The sequence below is a fragment of the Capricornis sumatraensis genome, chromosome 9, assembly GCF_032405125.1.
Source record: "Capricornis sumatraensis isolate serow.1 chromosome 9, serow.2, whole genome shotgun sequence".
Taxonomy (NCBI): Eukaryota; Metazoa; Chordata; class Mammalia; order Artiodactyla; family Bovidae; genus Capricornis; species Capricornis sumatraensis.
This window is the reverse complement of record NC_091077.1, coordinates 97,054,370-97,066,486: the sequence shown is the minus strand read 5'-3', so window position 1 is coordinate 97,066,486 and position 12,117 is coordinate 97,054,370. Positions and strand designations below refer to the sequence as shown.

The 12,117-nt window shown below is 38.7% G+C and overlaps 1 pseudogene; it reads left to right on the top strand.

The window, feature by feature from the left end:
- The first annotated feature begins 269 nt into the window (after window positions 1–269).
- On the top strand, window positions 270–1,436 carry LOC138086357 (selenide, water dikinase 1 pseudogene; annotated as a pseudogene).
- Window positions 1,437–12,117: the final 10,681 nt, after the last annotated feature.

Below are 12,117 nucleotides of genomic sequence, written 5' to 3'. Positions count from 1 at the left end.
GCAGCATTTTTAGCGCAGCAGCGTAGTCTCATGACATTCATTAAATACATCAGTATTTTTACTTTTTAGTGCTGTTTTTGCTCTCATTAATGCTGTTTCCTAGCAACACTAGTAATTAAGCACATGTATGGAGAAAATGCAAATCATTCATTTTCTCATTTGTTTATTAAAAATTAAATAGAAATCGAACCGGTGGATCTATAAAGAAACCAGCTGCGTAGGAAAGGGAGCAGAGGAGCCCGGCCATGAGGTGTGTGGGCCCAAGAACCATGTCTGCACGGGAGTCCTTTAACCCGGAAAGTTATGAATTGGACATGAGTTTCCGGTTAACCAGATTCACTGAACTGAAGGGCACTGGCTGCAAAGTGCCCAAGATGTCCTGCAGAAATTGCTGGAGTCCTTGCAGGAGAACCACTTCCAAGAAGATGAGCAGTTTCTTGGAGCAGTTATGCCAAGACTTGGCATCGGGATGGACACCTGTGTCATTCCTCTGAGGCACGGCGGCCTTTCCTTGGTTCAAACCACAGATTACATTTATCCCATCGTCGATGATGGGCAGGATAGCCTGTGCCAACGTCCTCAGTGACCTCTACGCCATGGGGGTCACGGAGTGCGACAACATGCTGATGCTCCTCGGAGTCAGTAATAAAATGACCGACAGGGAAAGGGACAAAGTGATGCCCCTAATTATACAGGGTTTTAAAGATGCAGCAGAGGAGGCAGGAACGTCTGTAATGGGCAGCCAGACAGTGCTAAACCCCTGGATTGTTTTAAGAGGTGTGGCTACGACTGTCTGCCAGCCCAACGAGTTTATCACGCCAGATAATGCAGTGCTGGGTGACGTGCTTGTCCTGACAAAACCTTTGGGGACGCAAGTGGCCGTGGCTGTGCACCAGTGGCTGGATATTCCTGAGAAGTGGAGTAAAATCAAGCTAGTGGTCACCCAGGAGGATGTGGAGCTGGCGTACCAGGAGGCGATGATGAACATGGCTAGGCTCAACAGGACAGCGGCAGGACTCATGCACACGTTCAACGCCCATGTGGCTACTGACATCACGGGCTTCGGGATTCTGGGCCACGCACAGAACCTGGCCAAACAGCAGAGGAATGAGGTATCCTTTGTGATTCACAACCTTCCCATCCTGGCCAAGATGGCAGCTGTGAGCAAGGCCTGCGGAAACATGTTTGGGCTCATGCACGGGACCTGCCCAGAGACATCAGGTGGCCTCCTGATCTGTCTACCACGTGAGCAAGCAGCTCAATTCTGCGCAGAGATCAAGTCCCCCAAGTATGGTGAAGGCCACCAAGCATGGATTATTGGGATCGTGGAGAAGGGTAACCGCACAGCCAGGATCATAGACAAGCCCCGGATCATTAAGGTCGCACCACAGGTGGCCACCCAGAATGTGAACCCCACACCTGGTGCCACCTTGTAATCTAGGCCAAGGCAGCTGTGTGGTTTTGTTTTCAAATAGCTCTATTTCCTCTATCATCATTTCAATTAAAGACTATAAACAACAACGAAAAAAAATTAATAGTATCCTATTCATTAATTTAGCTACCAGCTAAAGACTGAATGCTTTGTTGAAGGGGCTGTCCCTGGACCAGTGCATCCACCATTTAGCTGTGAATTTCTGTGCTGACCTAAATGTAGCCATTAACCATATGTAGTCAGCTGAGTACTTGAACTGTAGCTAGTGTAATTAAATCTAAATTTTATTTAATTTTAACTACTTAAAATTTTAATACTGAAACAGTATAAAATAATTTTCTCATTAAGCATGACTTTTTGGTACATACTATCTCATTAAAATTTTTTATATTGATTATATGTTGAAATAATAATATTTAAGGTACATTAGGTTAAACTAAAATATATTATTAAGATTAATTTCACCTATTTCTTCTGACCTCTTTGCAGTGTGGCTACTAAAGAATTATATATGTGGCTTACAGTGGCTCGGACAGTAAAGCGTCTGCCGGCAATGTGGGAGACCTGGGTTCGATCCCTTGGTCGGGAAGATCCCCTGGAGAAGGAGACAGCAACCCACTCCAGTACCCTTGCCTGGAAAATCACATGGATGGAGGAGCCTGGTAGGCTACAGTCCATGGGGTTGCAAGGAGTCGGACACGACTGAGCAATCTCACTATTGTATTTCCATTAGGTAGAGCTAGCATAGACCATCCTGCACTCACCAAACAGGAAGCAAGGGCAAGTAGTATCAAAATAAGACTAAAAAAAGCATCGCTGTTTGGTAGACATTTTAGGAATTTATAAAAAGAAAAGTGAAAGTGAAGCCGCTCAGTTGTGTCCGACTCTTCGAGACCCCATGGACTGTAGCCTACCAGGCTCCTCTGTCCATGGGATTTTACAGGCAATGGTACTGGAGTGGATTGCCATTTCCTTCTCCAGGGGATCTTCCTGACCCAGAGATTGAACCCAGGTTTCCCACATTGTGGACAGACGCTTAACCGTTAGAGCCACCAGGGAAGTCCCTCACACACAAAAAAGAAAAGTTAATCATAATTTAGGAAGACTTCTGAAAGAATGACCTAGACACACATCTTCATTTGAACCTGAAAGTTGATGAGTGTCCACAGAGCAGGAGTAAGCAATGACCAAAATACCAGACTTAATAAAAAGGCTGACCTAGTTGAGAAGAATTAGCATTGAGAATTGATATCATAATGTAAGAGTTAGAAGGTGCTAAAGATCCTTGTCTAAACTCCCCCTTGTGCAAATTACTCTTTATTCAACCTTCAGCAAATATTTATTGTATACTTTCAGTGCGTTAGGCACTGTTCTAATCTAGATGCTGAGGACACAACAGCAAGAAAGACAGACAAATCCTTACTCTTGTTACATTCTAGTTTAGAAAGATAATAGACGATTTATAAGTAAATGGACAAGAGAAAGGGCAATTTCAGATTTTGATAATTCTGAGCAGAAAACGAAATGGTCCTCAGTATAGAGAGATGGAAGATAAAGGAAGGCACCCTCAGCTAACTTAGATTGAGCATTATTAGCTCAAGGATGGCTCCTTGAAGGAAATGATCTGGGTACTGAAGACTGGAGAATAAGAAGTTGTCAGCCCAACCAAGGTGTGGTCAGCTGACAAGTAGGAAGGCTGGAGGATGAGCAAGGTTGGTGTGTTTCAGGAGAGAGACTACTGTGCTGGTCCATGGCGAGCAGGAGACGGGGGACAAGCAGAACTCAGAAACCAGTATGAGGACTCTGGATGTGCAACAAAAATCTGTCGGAAGAGTTTTGATCAGAAGTGTAATGCAAACTGATTTTCTGCTGCTCTGTGGAGAATGGATTGTAGAGGAGAACATACTCTTCCCACATCCATGAACTGGAAGTTGTGCTTCCCTCCTTTGCAGTTCTATACGTTATTAATGTATCTTCTATGGCACTTCTCCTTTCTTACCTTGTTTTCTGATTATTCAATTTAATTCTTAGCTCCACTATTTCAGAAAAACTCAGTCTGATTCATCTGTATCTCTCCCACAGTCTCAGCACAGCATCTTGAACATAATAGCCTTGCATGAATATTTATTAGATGAATGAATCATGGAATGGATAATTCAAACTCTGCTTGAATACTTTCAATGACAAAAAGGGCACAGCTTCATAAGACAACCCATTCTGTCATTACATGTTTCTTCTAAAATGGTAAAAAAAAAAATGTTTTAAAATGGATATAAAATGAATGTTTCTTTTATTTTTACTTATTCATCTTTATTCTTTTATTTGTCTGTGGAAGAGCAGAGAAGAAATAAATTTTGTCTTCCAAAAGATCATCCTTTAACTTAATGCTAACAGTAACTGTTTTCACAAATGTTTTTTGTCTTTGTCATTCCTAATCTTTTCTGTATCTTTAGACAGTTTTTTGATTATTTGCTCTCCTTATCACTTTTCTCAGCTTACAACTTTTTATCATAACCCCTTTAATGCAAGATACCCAAAATTGAATACAGTATACCATATGCATCTTCAGAGTCTTACAAAGTTTGATGGACATTCATGCTAAGCATTTTTAATTGTTTCATCAAAATATTGGTTTATACTGAAGTGTTTAATCAGATTATTAAGAAGTCTCAACTGGTTGGATGTGATGAGTGGGTACTTAATGCCCCATATCCCTGGGTTTGTTGGTGGTTCATGGTAGCAACTGAAATTGGTAGGGTACAGTCAGGAAACATCTTGTAGAGACTTCTCTGAGTTAAGATTAATAAACAAGAGTGCTCAATTGGTAATGAGCATCATCTTTCTAAACACAGATATGCATTTAGGAGGGATCTTAATTCTCTTAATCCCTTATTTCTCAATTTAGGCTTTGTTAACTACTAGATATTAGATAAACTGCACATCTAATATAGTCCAAGTCTTAGGAGAAGGAAATTTTGGGGTATAAGAAGGCTATTTGGAACAGAAAGTCCCTCTTCATAGCATATCTTATAGGTAAGTCTTAATTACACTTGCATTCAGAATTGGCCTGAATTACAGAATCACAAAGTTGTAGGCAATCTTAAAGACCACTTTCCAATCTATTTAGGAATTTCTTTTTTCAAACTGTAGGAAATGAACCATAAACATTAGATCTAATTCCAGTGATTGATTAAACACTAAGTCAATGGAAAGAAAAGGATGAATCTGAGTGTTATTTGCTTGAATGAAGCATGATGATTAAAACATCTATAGCTTCCTTGCTTTGACCCTTATAGCACACATTACCTTTCCCTAGCTTCATCTAATTATACTTTTTATTTTCTTCTTTGCCCTGATACTTTCTATTCTTTTGAAATATACTTTTACTTTCTGTTACTGTAAGTCATTTTTGAATCTTTTTAGGAACAAGGTATGATATAATTCTTCATGAGCTCAGGGCTAACAAGCTCTTGCCCTTCTCTGAAGAGAAAAAAAAATTCTGTAGCAGTGACTCATTAACCTAGAAACTTGTAGGTGGTCTAGAGTCCTGCTATTTTTTTCAGTTTTTCTGAGAGAAATAGTTCATAGTTCTGGTTTAGAAATAAGAATTTCTAGACATTTGTTTATTTTCTCTCAATTCCATCTTGAGTGACAGTTCAGTTCTGTTCAGTCACTCAGTCGTGTCTGACTCTTTGTGACTCCCATGGACGGCAGCACGCCAGGCCTCCCTGTCCATCACTCCCACCCCCCACCCCAGAGTTTGCTCAAGCTCATGTCCATTGAGTGGGTGATGCCATCCAACCATCTCATCCTCTGTCATCCTCTTCTCTTCCTGCTTTCAATCTTTCGTAGCATCAGGGGGTCTTTTCAAATGAGTCAGTTCTTCGCATCAGGTGGCCAAAGTATTGGAGTTTCAGCTTCAGCATCAACCTTCCAATGAATATTCTGGACTGATTTCCTTTAGGATGGACTGGTTTGAACTTCTTGCAGTCCAAGGGACTCTCAAGAGTCTTTTCCAACACCACAGTTCAAAAGCATCAATTCTTTGTCACTCAGCTTTCTTTATAGTCCAGCTCTCACATCCACACATGACTACTGGAAAAACCATAGCTTTGACTAAATGGACCTTTGCTGCCAAAGTAATGTCTCTGCTTTTTAATATGCTGTCTAGGTTGGTCAAAGCTTTTCTTCCAAGGAGCAAGTGTCTTTTAATTTCATGGCTGTAGTCACCATCTGCGGTGATTTTGGAGCCCAAGAAAATAGAGTCAGCCACTGTTTCCACTGTTTCCCCATCTATTTGCCATGAAGTGATGGGACCAGATGCCATGATCTTAGTTTTTTGAACATTGAGTTTTTAAGCCAACTTTTCCACTCTCTTTATTGTCACTCAATTTTATTCACAAATTTACTGAGTGACAATAAAGTTGCCATTGTTTATGCTGAACTTTTTTGATCGGCGCATTTTCATTATAAATTAGTTACATCTCATTATGGTCTCACTGACTAGATTCTTGACTCTAATAGTCTCAAAATTGCATCTCCTAAATCAACCTTTAGCTACATTACACAAAGTAAGTTCCTGTGTAAAAAAAAGTAAAATTTTGACAGTAAAAATTCTCTTTTTTGTAATTTGTTCCATCTATTCACAATTAAAAGCAGAATCTGCTATTGAGAAAATACATCCATGAAAAATAAAACATTCTAAACAGAAACACGGTTTTGATCCCCTTGTGCTTAGGAATAACTGGAGGTATGCTTTTTCCACAAGAATGTTGAACAAAAAGTTGTTCTCTCTATGAAAGTTGGGGCCAAAAACTGTTGCTAAATAACTAAATAAATAAAAATTTAAACTTCTAGGTAGAATGAAGTGACTGTGGCCAACCAAGACTAGAATAAATAAATGAAATGTAAAAATAATTTGTTAAAAGCATCTGAGGACTGCTAAAAGAATAATAATACCTGGAAGGGTTAATAATCCAGAGAAGGGATATTTTGCATCTGGGTATAGGTATTAATTCTTGGCTTAGGCAAGAAGATGAACACGCTGGTTATGTAATTGATGGCAGAAACACCAGCAGAGCTTCTGCAAGACTTAAAAACAGTTTGATGAAACTGGAGATCAAAGAAGCTTCAAACACAGGGCTGTTTCACTCTCAAGTTATTTACCAAAATTTTGATGCTAAATAAGTGTAAAAGTGAAATAAAAACACAAGCAAAGAACACTAAAAAGCAGAGCAGAATTTGTGTTACTCTGTACTGCCAAAGAGACAGTGATCAGAATTTAAGACGGTCTGAGGAGAGAACTCAATAGATGGATTTGGCGGCAGATATAAAGATTAGAAGAGAAGATTAAGGATCCAAAAAATTCGTTATTAGGAACTAAGAGGATACGTTATAATAAAATTCATAAACTCAAACAAATAGAAGGAACCCTAAAATACATTAAAAATGAGACTTAGATCCATGTGGGCTACAGTGGCAAGTTCTAAAATATGTGTATCTTTAGAGTACCAATAGAAGAGAGAGACAGAAGCAATATTAAATGAAATAATGACAGAGTTTTTCTTTGCCAAAATTGAAGAAGAACATTAACTCAAAGAGTCAAGATTTGTGAACCCTAAACAGGATAAAAAAACCTAACTAGACACACAGCAGTGAAACTCCTAAAGCCAAAGAGAAGAAGAGCAGCCCGAGGAAAAGACATTGAACCTTCAAAGAAGCAAGAGTAACAACAGACACAGGAAATAATGGAGTGACAGCTTTAAGGTGCTGAAAGAAAAGCCGAACAAAACCATCCATCTGGAATTCTATCCCTGGGAAAATATCCTTAAAAAATATCTTTTAGAAAACATGACCTGAGAAAATTAGTCATCAGCAGGCATGTTTTAAGACAAATGTTAACACAAGTTCTTTATGTAGAAAGAACGATCTCAGATGGAAACGGAAATGGAAGGTATGAAGAACACAAGAGAGGATGAATAGATGAAAGAGTATAGTTGAATATTGATTGTTCAGAATGCGATTAAAAGTTGTGTGGTGTGTGTGCATAGCCTCTCATCATGTCCAGCTCTTTGTGACGCCATGGACTGTAGCCTGCCAGGCTCCTCTGTCTATGGAATTTTCCAGGCAAGAATATTGGAGTGAGTTGCCATTTCCTTCTTCAGAGGATCTTCCTGACCCAGGGGTTGAACCCATCTTTCCTGCCTTTACAGGTGAATTCTTTACCATTGCACCACCTGGGAAGCCCCATTTAAAAATTATGTACAATTAAAATGCGTGAGAGGAACAATACAAAAGACGGAAAGAGTAACTATAATTAAAGTGTTTAAGATAATAGCATCATGAAAAAAGAGGCAGAGAAAAAGATTTGCAAACAGCCTTTGTGGAATTTGACTTTTTTTTACATGTTAATTACTTGGATACACTTGAATAGATGAGTATTTTTCTAGTACAGCATCACAGATGTTTTGGTACCAACATTGCAATAACATTATACAGAATGGTTACCATGACTTACGGTTCGTTATGCAGCCAGACGTGTTCCACTAAGATCCTCAAAAAAGAAAAAAAAACCTGGAACCAATTTCAGAATAAACTATATATTATGAATGTCACTAATAATGGTGAGAATGCAAAACTAATTGAGTTGAGAAGACACGGTTCTTTCCTTTTACAGTCAATGTGTCAAACTTTGTGGTGTTTCACCAGATGAACAGTAAGCCCATTATCACATACGTTAAAGATCAGAAACTTCTTCCTGCCAGCACATAAGCAAGCACCTGCAAGAGCGTGGCAAAAGGTTTCTGTTATTTATCAGCAGGAGACCCTCTCTTCACAGAACAGCTGCCTGACACAGAGCCCAAAATGTGGCTCCCTTGTGTTTTGAAAAAGATGATGTCTCCCCTGAAAGGACAGGCATACAATAATGGGAGTTTTGGCTGGGAGTTGCTCTGGCTGAATGACAGATCTTCATGGGTGAAAAATGGACCTACATAACCTGCTTAACATCATAAACTCAGAAAACAGCATTCGAAATGTGCAGGTTGACAACCTGCCTAATTCCTATTTCAGTGTCAGTGGAAAGCATGACACTCAAGGAAGCTCTGTTTCTACTGACCAAATTGAGGTTTTCCATCCTGCTATCCTCTCTTTCCTCCCTCTTTCATTCTGAGGATACATTTTTCCCCTCTCTTGCTGATTTATATTGCTGCATGGTGTACAGTGCTGCTTTGCAGAGCTATTTCTTTGTATGTAAAGCTTTGTTTTGTCTATCTCAAGATGACAAATTGGCTCTCGTGGCATTGAGAGGAACTAACTTAATGTCCAGAAAGAACTAGTCAAGTTGAGGATGAAGTTCATGGATAGGAATTTCAAAGTCTAACTTTTTATCTAGTACATTGAGCTCTTCTTTGAAGAAACATTAAAGAAGCGTAAAGCTTTATTTATCCTACTAATTTTTGTTCATGACTTCTGATGTTTATTTTAAAAATATGGAGAGGGTGAACTCTATCAAAAGACGTAAGATGTAAGCTTATTTTTTTTAGAACAAATTTCTCAAATTTTAAAAAATTGGTAGAATTCATAAATGCCATATATGCTAATCTCTAAAGCTTAAATTACGTTTATTTTGACTCCAGGGTTGTTCGATGAAATATAGAACACTCAGTTAGATTTTGATTTCAGATAAATAATATTTTTTAGTAAAAATATGTCCCAAATAGTATATTTTAATCTATGGAATAGACTCTCTTCTCTGACACTATTTTTAAAAAATATAATCTGGGTGTCAATGGCTCAAGGACTATTAACTACAACTTAAAAATGAGACGGTTTTGTGTGGTAAAACCTACTTAGTTTGCTTTTGAGACACAACAAAAGGCTGCAGTTATTTATCTGTCTCAAAAGAAGCTTTAAAGCTTTGGTCAGGTCTTTCATTTTGTCTTGATTTTTACTGCTTCAAATCTATATTTTCTTCAGCACCCTACTAGTAGTTTATGGGGCCATCATAAAGAAAAACAGGCCTGACTCTTTATAGGCAATTTAGCACAAGGTCCAGTTCTTCAGCATATGTGTATGTATATAGCTGCAAAGTTTAGGGAACCCAGTGTTCATGTTAGCACATACCTTTTTATTTCACACGTTAATGACAATGTAATTGTTTATTAAGAAGATAATCTAGTACACAGATTTTACAACCCAGTGAATCTGAGTTTTAACCCTAACTCTAGCATATTGTAACCGTATAGCTTTGGAGGAGTTCCCTCATGTTAAACATGTTAAACATGTTAAACAGAGGTAATAATTGTACCTGATTTGTAAATTTGTTGTGAGGATTTAACATGTTAATATATACAAATACTTAGACCAGAGTTCAACACACAGTCAGTGCTATACAAGTATTTGTGATTGATTATTTTTTGTTTCTTTTCTATGTGCAGATAACATGTCAAGGTTTTTTTTTTTTTTTTACAAATCCTACATCTAATCTTCATAACAATTATCTGAAATTAATTTTATTAATATGTTTAATACTGTTATATAATTTGACAACTTAAGAGAGCCAGGATTCAAATTCAATGCTTTTAGTCAGAATGATTTCCTGTAATATGTTGATTAGACATCCCCACCTCCACACACATATGCACATTCTTCTAGGATGAGTCGTCTTTTGAGACACATGTGTTAGTGAGCTAACTAAATCTATATAACGAAGTCCATTTAGTAGGAAATAGCGTTCATTGATTCTGCTGCCTTTTTCTTCCTTCCATCAAGGCTAGGTTCATGAAATCCTAGGACCACACAACCTACATTTAACTTGTCTCTTTGCTTTTATTTGTTGTATTAATCAAGTATTCACATTTGCAAAGGTGTAACTTTGAAAAGTATGAGACTTCTCTTGATTATGATCCTTAATAGTTCTGCACGTTTGGCTAGAGCTTCTTGTGGCTATGTGACAATTTACTTTCCCATCCAAGGACACATACTTACAAACATGAATGTCCAAACATGCACACACATGTGTATATTAAGCTTGTTCAATTTAATGAGAACCTGATTACAAAGTATCTGATGATTTCCTAGATTTTAAGACAACAGCAAAGAAGAATTGTTCATTCATACATAGGATGGAGAACTGATGACAGATACACAGAAAACACTTGAGAAAATTCAGTGAAGAGAAATATCTATTGGGGGGGAGTTCCATGTCAGTCAAATGAAAACACAGGAAGTTATTAAAACTGTGCAACCACACTGAAACCTACCTTTAAAAGAGCGTTTTGATCAAGGAAACACATTGCAACAGCAAGGAGATTTGAAGATAAAATAATTTAAAAAACTTGAGTTTCTCAAAATACTGTGAGGAAGACATGTACTCTTTCCTGATAGGTGTATATATATATACACACATATACATATATATACATATATTATATATACATATATATTACATGTATACATATATATATATTAATTTTTTGGCTGCACCGCACAGCATGTGAGATCTTAGTTCTCAGACCAGGGATCGAACACTCGCCCTCTACACTGAAAGTGTGGATTCTTAACTCCTGAACCACCAGGGAAGTCTTTCCTGATATTTCTTGAAGAATTATTTTTTCTTATCTCCACTCTCTTAACCTATTATAGATGTTTCTGTTCTTCTCTCTCCCTGAAATCAGCATGACTCTTCTCCGTGCTCTGGATAAACTCCCCTCCCAATTCTCCTTGCCTCCTTAAGTCTCCTCCCTTTCTCCACTTCCTGCAGCCTCTAGACTTCTGTCTCTCCACACCCCTCCTCGAGAGTACGTACCACCATCCTTAATCTCCATCATCTCCAGTCCTCTGGGGAAGGACGAGGGTGAGAAACTGTGCAGAGAAAAAGAGGATCCCCTTGGAGAAGCGGCGGAAAGAAAGGCCAGGAACATTGAAGAGCTCATTCTTCCTTCCCTTCCCTTCCCTCTCCTCTCCTTCCCTTCCCTCTGCCCTGTCCTTTGCTGCCACTCTTGAAACACTTGTAATTCACATATAAGGCAAAACTATTCCAAGCATTATTGCAGGATGAAGTAAATATAATTTAGATTTACCTATTCTACAATTTATATCTACCTATTCTATTCGACTTTTATCTACCCATTCTTACCAATGTCTCGGAGAAGGCAATGGCACCCCACTCCAGTACTCTTGCCTGGAAAATCCCATGGATGGAGGAGCCTGGTAGGCTGCAGTCCATGGGGTCACGAAGAGTCAGACACGACTGAGCGAATTCACTTTCACTTTCACTTTTCACTTTCATGCATTGGAGAAGGAAATGGCAACCCACTGCAGTGTTCTTGCCTGGAGAATCCCAGGGACGGGGGAGCCTGGTGGGCTGCCGTCTATGGGGTCGCGCAGAGTCGGACACGACTGAAGGGACTTAGCAGCAGCAGTAGCACCCATTTCTATTAATTGATACTTTTGAAACTTTCCAGGTATAAAGTACTTATGACATCGATTCTTTTTCTTAATCTATCTCTGTCTGCCCTTTCTTCCCCTCTTATCTCTTTCTTTGTCTCTCTGTTTCTCTCAGTTTCTCTCTCTCTCTCTCACAAACACACACACACCCGCACACAAACACACATGCACACAGACACACATACACATAAACACAGAGTTCTTTGGTTTACATTTGAAGCCAACCCAGGCACGCA